This window comes from Mus caroli, unplaced genomic scaffold, assembly GCF_978045245.1.
Source record: "Mus caroli unplaced genomic scaffold, Mus_caroli_1 scaffold_1, whole genome shotgun sequence".
In the NCBI taxonomy this organism is placed as follows: Eukaryota; Metazoa; Chordata; class Mammalia; order Rodentia; family Muridae; genus Mus; species Mus caroli.
The window spans coordinates 32,480,209-32,493,029 of NW_028227256.1; positions in this window are offsets into that span (position 1 = coordinate 32,480,209).

Sequence of the window (12,821 nt, forward strand, 5' to 3'; positions counted from 1 at the left end):
CATCCATCCTGACCAAGTAGGTTTCATCTCAGGGATGCAGGGATGGTTCAATATACGGAAATCCATCAACGTAATCCAGTATATAAACAAACTCAATGACAAAAACCACATGATCATCTCGTTAGATGCTGAGAAAACATTTGACAAAATCCAACACCCATTCATGATAAAAGTCTTGGAAAGATCAGGAATTCAAGGCCCATACCTAAACATGATAAAAGCAATCTACAGCAAACAAGTAGCCAACATCAAAGTAAATGGCGAGAAGCTGGAAGCAATCCCACTAAAATCAGGGACTAGACAAGGCTGCCAACTTTCTCCCTACCTATTCAACATTGTACTTGAAGTCCTAGCCAGAGCAATTAGACAACAAAAGGAGATCAAGGGGATACAAATTGGAAAAGATGAAGTCAAAATATCACTCTTTGCAGATGATATGATAGTATATATATACCCTAAAAATTCCACCAGTGAACTCCTAAACCTGATAAACAGCTTCAATGAAGTAGCTGGATACAAAATTAACTCAAGCAAGTCAATGGTCTTTCTGTACATAAAGGATAAACAGGATGAGAAAGAAATTAGGGAAACAACACCCTTCTCAATAGTCACAAACAATATAAATTACCTTGGTGTGACTCTAACTAAGGAAGTGAAAGATCTGTATGACAAGAACTTCAAGTCTCTGAAGAAAGAAATTAAAGAAGATCTCAGAAGATGGAAAGATCTCCCATGCTCATGGATTGGCAGGATCAACATTGTAAAAATGGCTATCTTGCCAAAAGCAATCTACAGATTCAATGCAATCCAATCAAAATTCCAACTCAATTCTTCAAGGAATTAGAAAGGGCAATCTGCAAATTCATCTGGAACAACAAAAAAACCTAGGATAGCAAAAACTCTTCTCAAGGATAAAAGAACCTCTGGTGGAATCACCATGCCTGACCTAAAGCTGTACTACAGAACAAATGTGATTAAAAACTGCTTGGTACTGGTATAACGACAGACAAGTAGACCAATGGAACAGAACTGAAGACCCTGAGATGAACCCACACACATATGGTCACTTTATATTTGACAAGGGAGCAAAAACCATCCAGTGGAAAAAAGACAGCATTTTCAACAAATGGTGCTGGCACAACTGGCAGTTATCATGTAGAAGAATGGGAGGTGATCCATTCCTATCTCCTTGTACTAAGGTCAAATCTAAGTGGATTAAGGAACTCCACATAAAACCAGAGACACTGAAACTTATAGAGGAGAAAGTAGGGAAAAGCCTCGAAGATACAGGGTACAGGGGAAAAATTCTTGAATAGAACAGCAATGGCTTGTGCTGTAAGATTGAGAATCGATAAATGGGACCTCATAAAGTTGCAAAGCTTCTGCAAGGCAAAAGACACCGTCAATAAGACAAAAAGACCACCAACAGATTGGGAAAGCATCTTTATCTATCCCAAATAGGATAGGGGACTAATATCCAATATATATAAAAAACTCAAGAAGATGGACTCCAGAAAATCAAATAACCCCATTAAAAAAAAGTTTGGAGCTGTGACGAAAGGATGGACCATCTAAAGACTGCCATATCCAGGGATCCATCCCATAATTAGCCTCCAAACGCTGACACCATTGCATACACTAGCAAGATTTTGCTGAAGGGACCCAGATATAGCTGTCTCTTGTGAGACAATGCCAGGGCCTAGGAAACACAGAAGTGGATGCTCACAGTCAGCTATTGGATGGATCACAGGGCCCCCAATGGAGGAGCTAGAGAAAGTACCCAAGGAGCTAAAGGCACTGCAACCCTATAGGTGGAACAACATTATGAACTAACCAATACCCCAGAGCTCTTGACTGTAGTTGCATATGTATCAAAAGATGGCCTAGTCGGCCATCACTGGAAAGAGAGGCCCATTGGACTTGCAAACTTTATATACCCAAGTACAGGGGAACGCTAGGGCCAAAAAGTGGGAGTTGTTGGGTAGGGGAGTGGGGGGGAGTGTATTGGGGACTTTTTGGATAGCATTGGAAATGTAAATGAGGAAAATACCTAATTAGAAAAAGTTAATTCTAAAAAAAAAAAAAAAAAGAGTTGTTTACCAGTTAAAAAGCTTGTAAAGATCCAAGAGGTTTCCATCACAAAACACATTCTCCTTCTAACACGAGTTCTAGAGTTCCCCCATCTACCCAGGATGTTGCACCAACCCTCCTGATCCCTGGCTCTGATATGTCGTTCTGTCTTACAGGTCTTAAGGGAACGAAGCCACTCAATAACTACTCCCTACCCCTTCCTACTGTCTGATTTCACATTTCTGAGCCTCAACACTGGCCTACCATACATAGTTTTCTCCACCAGCTTGAGCACCTGGAATATAATGTTCTCGATGCCTTCTTCAGATTGTTAAAGGTGTAAGTCACAGATCAGGAGACACTCAGTGGGATTTTCAGCTTATGTCCAGGAGCGACGAACTGGGCCAAGGGCATAGAGAGAGTGATAAAAATGGAGACAGCTTAAAATGCAAGGTCAGCACTTTTGAATTTACAAGTGGGCCAGACAGCTGGCAAACGTTAGAAGCTCAGGGCTGGGCCACAAGGGTCATAACCCTTTATGGGTTATTTACATAGCACCTGCTTTCTCCTACTTTTTAAATGCTTGGGTTTTCTTGTGTATACTTTTTCTCTTATATGTAGCTCTGTTTAGTCAGGCAAGTAAAGAGAGAGCTTAGGAACCAGGGCGTCCATTATATGCAGTACCTAAGTTCTTCCTCTAATGATATGCTGTAGTTCAGGCCTCTCAGCTGTGTGCACACTTACACACACTTACTTTTCACAGCTATGCACACACTGCCTTTTCTCATGATGCATTCTAGGACTTTCACCTGCAGCAAGCTGTACATACATACACACACACAAACACACACACACACACCTAACAACAAAATAAGTTCCTCTTCCCCTGGTAACCATCAAGCATGGACAGTTTCTATTCCAACATATTCAGAGTTATTTCAAGAGACCGGGGAAAAGGGGCTCATCTGTCTAAACTAGCTTTCAGCACATGTGAAGTGAGACAAGTTATCCTCAGAGTGAAATTCCAAGCAGAATCCCCTATTTGCCACATCATCACACTGCACATTAACTACACATAATTAAAATCAGATGCATTACAGGAAAAGGGATACACAATGATAAAAAAGGTTTGCAACCGAGCCTGTCAATCAAAACAGAGAAGAGCCCTTGCTGTATTCCTTACCAACCAAGCCCTTCCTCTTCTTGAACTCCATAGAAGAAGCTCCATGCCACAGCTGAGACTTTCTGGAGACTCTCACTCCTGCGCCAGCTGTCATTCTGGACAACAAATCTGCTTCTGTTCTGGCTATCCCTTTGTTTTGAATGAAGTTCCCTTGCTACTTTACAACCCTTGTACATGTTTTTCAATTCCTTGAATAAAACTTCAAGAACCTGGAAACACTGGCTGGGACTTCAAGCACTGATCTTGCTTGGGTACCAGCCCCGAGGCTTTCTGCAAACTGACTTCTTTTATGTGCTAATCTTGATGCATCCTGTCTACTTTCTCTCTCCTGCTACAACATCACCTCTTTCACACAGCATCACCCCCGCCCCATTTCCTGCAATAAACTGCACAAAGAACATGTGATTCTTTGCTCTGTGTGTGTGTGTGTGTTGCTGCAGTGAAACTCTAGGCATGTGTATACCAAGAGCATGTTTGTAGGCAAATCCTGATGCTGAGGTGGAAGTCTAACATTATCAGAAAGCCCTGAGCTCAGTGCAAAATGGCAGACCACCACTTTTCCACATGAGAGATTCAGGGCCCCACATTGCTTACCTGAGGAATATCACATAGCCCTTAGGAAATTTTAGGTCTACCCCTCCCCACACACAGACCCATAAGAAACCCTTCAGCAAGCACCTGAGATTCCTGGAAAGTCTCCCCAAGCTAATGAGGTAACTCAGTACCTTAGCCGTCAGCCAATGTCCTTTGTCCACCCTGGATCTGTCTATCCCCTTCTCCAAAACTTTATAACCCTCAGTTTACCCCGAATAAAGTGTATACTTACAAGCCTGCCCCCAAATAAAGACATATACACAGCTAAGATCTTCTCAGAGAGCTGCTTCATTGAAGATTGTCTTCACCTAAAAGAGCTGTACCACTAAGATCCTTGGAGAAGGTCTTCTCCCCACAACCCTCTCACCCCTGTCATTCACTCCCAGGCAGACCTGGATCCTGCAGAACCCCACCCTTTTTTTGGACCCTGCTTCATCCTTCCATCCCAGTGTGCAGCGGCATGTGTACACCCTGAGAGAGAGGAAGGGGAGGATGCAGAACCACAGCCGGACCCCCAAATGCGTACTTCCTATGTTCTAACAGTGTGTTACATGCTTGTATCCTTACCCCTGTTCAGAGCATTTAAGAAATATTTATTTTTCTTTATGTGTGTTAGGACTGCTTTACCTGTGTGTATTCTGTACATCACATATGTACCTGGTACCCATGGAGGTCAGCAGAAGGCATCGTAGACCCTAGAACTGGAGTTACAGAGAGTTGGGAGCTACTATGTAGGTTCTGTAAACTAAGGTCCTCAGCAAGAGGAATCGTGCTCTTACTACCGAGCCATCTCTCCAGCTCCTGTCAGAACATTTCTTTCAAGAAACAAGGACAATCGGGCCAGATACGTTCTCTTCTCCTTTAGGTGAGCCAGGGGCTACAGTGACTATAAAAAATGGAGTCCACTCAACAGATGGTACCCACATAGGAAACAAGAGCATCCCTGGAGAGTTGGGTTATTAGAAGGAGAAAGCAGAGAAGTATCTGGGAGAGAGACACAATGGTGAGTTATACTCTAGACAAGAGCTTTCTTAATGTCAGCAGGCAGACAGGCAACAGAGGCTTCAGTCCTGCCAGCCAAAAAATAGAGGTGTCTACTCTTCAAGGTTTCCAAGGAAAGGAAAGTTCCACATTGTGAGACAGCAGGTTTGTTGATATGTGACCTATGGTATGTGCCAGAGGCAGTAGAGAGGAGCTTTAGGCTATACAATGGGGGGTCCTAGCAGCACTGGAGAGTGAAGCTCTGTTACTGTACAGCTGCAATCAAGTTCCCTGGGATCCTGCACACAATGGGGCTGGGCCTTCTCTGATTAGAGCCTGGTTACTTAGCAGTGGGGAGAAATGCAAGACTTTGAGACCCCCTAAGTCAGAAAGTTGGGAAGTGTCCTAAGGACCCTGGCTTTAACAGGCCCTAGAGTTGATTCTGATGCAAGCCAAGTGTGGAGAGCTCGGCTCAGGTTTGCTGAAAAGCAGGGCTCATACTCTTCCTGGGGGTGAGTTAATCTTCCTGAATGCACACACGCCTTGGTAGCCAGTGGTGCACAAAGAGGTATAGTAGGTAAAAAGGGTCATTAGCCAGTGATAGAAATGGGAAACCCATGGTGAGAAAAATGAGATCCATTTCCCACTGCTGCTTCATGTCACCTGGTTGCCAGTGGCTCTTTGACACATCTCTGGTATTAAGAAGCAGACTGGGGACCACTGCTCGGTTGTGATTGCAGTGGAGGGTGAGAGCCCTGGGGAAGTCGGGGTAGCATTGGGAAATACTCATGAGGTTCCTGTGAGTACTTGTGTGGAATACAGGGTAGGGTATGCAGAACAGAACGTCACATGGCCACAGTGGCATTTAGGAAATTACAAACACCTGTTTGCTGGATACTGGTGAGGCTGGAGTCACTGGACCTCATCCCAGATAATTCTTAATCAAAGCTATCCTGACAGCCTCACTTTCTTAGTCTGTGAGAAACACCATAGCAAAATACCGCACACACTGGTGAGTCCATTCAAATGGGAAAGTCTACTTCCTGCCCAGTCTGCAGCCTGAAGTCTGAAATCAGGGTTGGCAAAGTCGGCTGCTCCTAAGACCTCATTCTTGGGTGTAAGTAGTTTTCCTCCCCCCTTTGTCCTCTCTGACTTCTCTCTCCATGTGTCTGGGTCCTAATTTATTTATTTATTTTATCCTCTTTGGATAGTGTCCACCCACAAACACTCATTTATCTTAACCAGCTTTTTGAAGGCCTTGTCATCAAATACAGTCACAGTCTAAGGTCCTGGGCATTGCAACTTCAAAATAGAAATTTGTAGAAGGGGAACTGCATCTGTATAATGTATGTAATGAGCTGAGATTTTTCCTGGGAGCTGGAAAGCTTGCTTAGTCGGTAAGGTGACTTTGCCGTGAAAGCATAAAGACCCAAGTTCAATCCCCAGAAACAACATAAAACAACCTGGCTGTGATGGTTCACACTTCCAGTCTGAGTGCCAAGAAGATGAAGACAGGTGCTTCCCTAGGGCTCTCTAGCGAGCCAACCTAGCCTATTTGGTTAGTTACAGGCCAATAAGAAATTTTGTCACAAAATATATTGGATGCTGTTGTAATATATATTTAATCTCACTCAGGGGTTTTTTACCCTGCCTTTGATCATTCAGTTCCCAGATAAAAAACACAAAACTTTTATATTTATAATAAGGCTTTGAAGTACTAAAGTTGGGCAGATATCTATTGTTCATGCTATTATGTCTACCTCCCTGCCAATAACCCCCAAGATATGACTTCCCATATCCCACCTGGGCCACTCTATTGGTTAGCCCTCATGGCCTTGTTTTCATGATTTGCCTATATACTCCATGGTGTCTTCTCCTCTTTCTACCCTCTCTTCTCTCTCCTCTCATCATATACTAAGCCTGGGAACCAAGACCCTGGCTACCTTTCTTCTGCTAGCTATAGGCTGTGGGCATCTTTTTTCAACCAATGGTTTTAAATTAAGGAGCAAGGTCACATTGCATCACTTAGCATATGGACAGATTCTCTCATTCCTGAGGCAACCAGGGCCAGTATTCATCATTACAATACATAGCAACAGACACAACCTCAACAGGATGAAGCTAAGGAATGAGAGTGGAAGTTGTCCTTGAGAACATACTCAGAGACACACATGCGCATGCCCACACTTGCACACACAAGAGGTAAGAGAGTCTTCCAATGTAATAAATCTACACAAGAATAAAAAGGTTAATGGGAAATACATTCACCATAAGAAACTAAGAGTCTATTCAGGGGGAAAAATGGAGACTATATTGAAGTTTTTATAGGAAACACAGAATTATAGATGGAATTGTGGGCTTATGATGCCTGCCTAGGATCTACAGTCTACTGAGAAATGAGAAAGGCATCTGAGTATAGCCCTGCCCAAAAGATTGCTTTGTTTCCCCTCCCACCTGCCTTGGCATGCGATGTAAAGAGAGCAGGGGGAATCTAGTACCAACACCCAGCTTCTCTAATCTTTCCCTTAACTTTTGAATCTTTGGCTAGTCTAAATTCAAAACCAGTCCTCGTCTCCTTTTCCTTAGCTCATGTGATTCGACTTGCAGAACAGTTGGTTTTGGAAAGGGACAGTTGCAAGTCTGAGTCCATTTTGATTTTGAGAACCCAGGAGAGAGACAAGCCCTGGAAGGGAAGACCACTAGGCTCACCAATTTCCACCACAAAGATCACATCCAGGATGCTACTCCACTCCAAATGGAGACTTGAAACAAACAAGTAGTCATTGTCATCACATCCAGCCTTGGATAAATCCAGACCCTTTCCAATTCCTCTAGTTTCTCCCCTGTCTCTCAGTAGACTAGTGGTCCACAGGAACCATAAGACAAATGGTTTAAAATCAGTTCAAGGAAGTTTGCATGTGCTACTTTGTTGAAAGCATCAATATTGATGTATCACTGGCCTAGGGTTGGATATGGTGTTGCTGGGGAGACACCCTAGATGTGGAATTTTCTGTAGTATTGACAGTCAGTTGGGAAATGGGTTCTGGAACTCTTCTTTGATATTTCTTGTTATAGACAAATGTCCATGACGTTCCAGCTGTAAAGACCTTGCTGCTTTACTCTCTCTCTCTCTCTCTCTCTCTCTCTCTCTCTCTCTCTCTCTCTCTCTCTCTCTGTGTGTGTGTGTGTGTGTGTGTGTGTGTGTGTGTGTGTAAGCTAAAAGACAACCTCTGGTGTTGTTCCTCAGGATCCCATTCAACTCGTTTCCTGATGCAGCATCTCTCTCTCTCTGGCCTGGAACTTACCAGCTGGACAGTTGGTCCCAGATCTGCATCCCTGGAGCTGAGATGACAGCACATGCCACCAAGCTGGCTTTTACACTGGGTGTTGAGGACAGAGTGCAGGTCCTTATATTTGCAAGGCAGACAGTTAATGGACAGAGCCATCTTCCCAGCTCCTATTTTTTTGTTTTTAAGATTTGACAGTGGTGATTCAACTTTAATGTACACAGCTTTTGAACCTCAGCCCATAGCAATAACTTTTGGGTAATCTGAATCCAAGAGACTCATCAACAGTCTGAGCTATTTTAGAGGACTAGGCCAGGCCTGTGGTCTCTGCAGTGCTGGCTGGACCTGTCTCTTGTAACTGCCCCTTCTTGGTCAACCCAAGCTGCCTCTCCAGTGACCCAGAGGCCTTTCAATGCCTTTTCAAATGATATACCCATACCATTTGCCCAAGACCCATCACACATAGCATATCCCTTTCACAAGCAGTCAGAACCTGCACGGACTGCAGCTGAGTGATGGAGCTCAAGATTCTAGAGGAAAAGAAGCAATTAGTGGTCAAGGGGTTATCCAATAGGACTCCAGGATTCCTCTGCTGCCTCCAGCTTGGATCTGTTTTCTGTTTCTATTCTCTGAACTACTTATTAACCCAAAAGCCCCCTTGCCCACCCAATGGAACATAATAATGGAAGCCTTCACAGAGTGCTCTCAACATACTGACCTCTGGCCACAGAAATAGCATCTCAGCCAGTCACAACTGCCAGTACCTGCCTTGGCCCAAACCAGCAACTGGTAGCCTTTGGGTTGATGACTGCTGTGTCCGCACTGGCCAGCCTACAGAGAAGAGACTGTTATAAAATGAGTCCTAAATCCATGCTAGTCACATCCCAGTCCAGTCAGAGTGCATGTCAGGGATGCTACTGATTTCAAAACATATTGCGGAGTCCCTCTGCTTCCTCCTACATCATCCAGCCACATGTAAGCCAGAGCTGGAAAACAGCGTGCGTGTAACCAGGCGCGCCCATGGTACAGGCAGAGGTCTTACTCTTATGTTCTTTTGCTTTAAAAACAAGTAATGAAAAGTAGGTGCAGAGGGGAATGATTTTGCTTACATACAGTGCTTTTGCAATTTGACGGTTCAGTGCTCTTTCTGCAGATGGGGCTGCCCCCTTTTATACCTATAACTGTTACACTTATGCCCCCCAAATAGTACTGTCTCACCATGCAAAGGGAGGCTGGAAGCTGGCTGGGATGACTGCTTGAACTCCATTCAAATGGGCTCTGCTTTATCTCTGGCCCATTTGAAAGAGCAGCTCCTTGGGGACTAGTCATCCAGAGATACTATTCAGACTTAATAAGCGCATGTCAAGCACTCTAGCTGTTATCTCCCACTATACACATCCTTGCTGCTTGTGGACTTACCAAGTAGTAAGGAACTGCATCCACTTGCTCCTCGTTAGCTAGATAATTTTGCTAATGATCCCATCTAGACAGAGCGCTCAGCCCTCAGAGATGCTAGCCCACTAAGGAAACCTTGCAAACAGCAGCAGGCTCACCCTTTGCTCCTGACATGCCCAGGTATGGACTTGTGCTTTCTCATCCACATTTTACTTCTTCTTGTTTGTAAGTGGGGTGGTGTCCTGTTGATACTGAAAGATGACACTACATATGAACTCATAGTATTACCCAATTATTCACTCAAATTGATCCTGGTGGTGGTGCTGAGTTCCTTGCTACCCAACCCCCAACATTCTGGGTTCCCAAATGAAAGGCGCACACACACAGGCCTTAATAATTTGATAGGCCTAAAACAGCTCAATGGTGGGCCACTTCCTAACCTCTCCTTGGCTAGTCCACCTCCCTCCGATAGTCCCAAATTATTTTTTATTAAAAATCTATATTTTAACTTTGCTGCCCTGGACCAAGCTGGGCAGCCCTCTTGGGGCCGCTCTTCCCCAGCTCCTACATAGCAGCTATGCTCTGTCCTGCACCTTCTCAGGTGTGGCAGCTTTCCACCCTCTTTCTTTCTTCCAACATGGCAGATCTCCTTCTTCCTTCTCCTTCCTCTCTCTCTCTCTCTCTAGCCTGGGAATCCTAAAAGTCCCACCTCTGTCTGTCCTACCCAACCATTAGCTGTCAGCAACTTTATTTATTGATCAGAACCAACTGGGGGCAGGCTCCCTCAGTGTCTGACATACGGATGCTCCAGCAAACAATTTTGGGGACTCAAATTAACATAATCTAAGCAGCATTAGGCCAAACCCACTACATGAACTGATACACTTGTTGAAAGGAGGGGGAGGGGGTGGGAAGTTAGATCTGTTAACTATGCATAGCTGCCCTGGAATAACAAGCATGTGGACCACTGCTCTTTCCTCTGGGTTTGTGTAAAGACATTTCTATACTCGGCATGCCTGCTGTGTTGGTATAGTCCCCAATAATGATAACAACTGACAGAAGAAGAGTTGTGACCTCCTGAGCATCATGAGGGGGATATTATGGGAGCTACAGGGGCTGGGACAGAATAGTGTGGTGGTGTGGAGTCCTGAGCTCAGAATTACTCCATCTGCATTGCCAGGGGGATTTTTGATCCTGCTCCTTGCCCAGTGATTTTACATGAATCTTTTTCTCCCCTTGAATCCCTCTTTACTTGTTCACTGAGATGGGGACACAATCCATGTAGACATTTGGAAGATTAAATGATGTAATTATGGAAGAGTCTAAAGAAGAAGATACCCAAAGAAATGAGCTACCTCTCCATCATGACCCAGGGGGAACTCCTGTGCTGAAAATTGTAAGTCTAGCAGGAGTGGAGGAAGGTAAACCTTTATAAATCTCTGAAGCTGAGACAGAAATGAAAGAGAAAAACAGGCTGGCAACACCTTTACCTGTAAGCATATGGTGGTAAGCCACCAGGAAACCAGGCACAGACCCAGTAGCCATCACCAAGAAGTGGTGATTAGCTAGGACGTGACCAGTATTGTGCCTACAGTCAAGTCCCCTAAGCATGTGAAGTCTGAGATGATGGCTGAGTCAGGATTTTCTTGGAAGCATGAGGGCCTAAGTTTGGTCCCTATAACCCACACTTTGGGGTACAGAGAAAGACAAGGCCCTGTCCAGTCAGCCATGCCTACTTGGGGAATTACAGGCCAGTGAGCAGATCTGTTTTCAGAAAACAAATGGTGGCTTCTGAGAAATAACATTAGAAATCCCCTGGCCTCCACATGCATGTGCACATATGTGTGCATGTACACACACACACACAGGTGGGTGTGTGCCCTGAGCTCCATTAGGTATGGGCATCACTTCAACTCAAACCCAGATCAGCACAGTCCCTATGTAACTTGAGGGTCAGATGCTCAGAAGATAGATATTCGAGTCTAGCAGGGAGAATGGAAAGAGAGAAGATAGTGAATACATGAAGGATGCATTCACTGAACAATGTACTTTGAGCCTGAACAGCATAAACACAGAGCAGGAAGAAGACAAAGCAAGGGGTTTGAAAAGACCCAACATAGAGCACCCAAGAGGTAATCGGACCTTCTGCTACAATAGGCACTTAGAAACGGCTTTTGTTAAAACGTACATACTGACTTCCTACTTTGTTCAAAGAATGGCTATGAGCAGAAGAAAGCCTGGCACCTTGGCCTGTGTCTTGTGATTGTGTCCCCTCTATATTGAGTCACTTGTTTGTCTCTGCATGTGGCATGCTGATTATCTTGAATTCCCTCATTGCCTTGACAATGCGATTGTAATGAAATCCTGAGAAAAGCACCAGAGAGGAGAGCTGGTTCACTGTGGCTCAGAGTTCCAGAGGACATTTGGGCACCAAAAAACTGGGGAGGGGGAAGAAGGAGGAACTTGGTTGATTATAAGCCAGCCTGTTGCCAAAACAACCTATATCAAGGGTTTTGATGCACTGGTACCATGCACAGAGAACGTTTCACAACTCACTCCTGTCAACACTAGCATGAGTCCCACATACATCCAAACAGCCACCAGAATACGTCTGGGAAAGGGAGTAGGACAGAGAGGCATCCATCAGGTTAGCATAGGAAAGAAGCCAGTTAGCAGAAAACATAAAATCCCTCCCCAATCAGCCTCATGTAAGAGACTGTATCAGCCTACAATATACAAAAGCAGGAGAAGGATGTACTGTGGAAATGGCCCATAAAAGGTTCAGTTTCTTGAAGACCCAGTATTATTGAACTTCCATTTTTCTCTCAGAAATGTTTCTTTCCCTTAATTAACTGATTCTGCTTCTACTCATATCAAGGAGCTCCTAGATCCAAGTCCTTGTTTTGGAACACAAGAACCTGGAAATCCCAGAATCTATAATAATACTGACAGCGTCTGCCAGGGTAAAGGATTCTTAGGATTGGAAGACTTAGAGACAGACAGGGATAAGAGAGAGACTCAGTACATGGAGATTACACTGAAGAATCTCCTGGCGCACTGAAGCTGAACGCAGCTAACTGGCACCTGTCTGGGATTGGTTAGCAATTGAGTTATAGTTGACTTTCTGTGCTCAGTCCTAATTGTCCTGTTGGGAGAAGTGTCCTGAATCCAGGAAGCAGTCAGTGCTGACCAAAGCATGGCTTAGCATGCGCTATAGTGAAGCTTCCTGGACATGTGCTGGTGCTATGTGTTCACCTTTCTATGTGTTCAGACTTTCTCCGAACCACTCACCATACATAGCTGCGCATTCT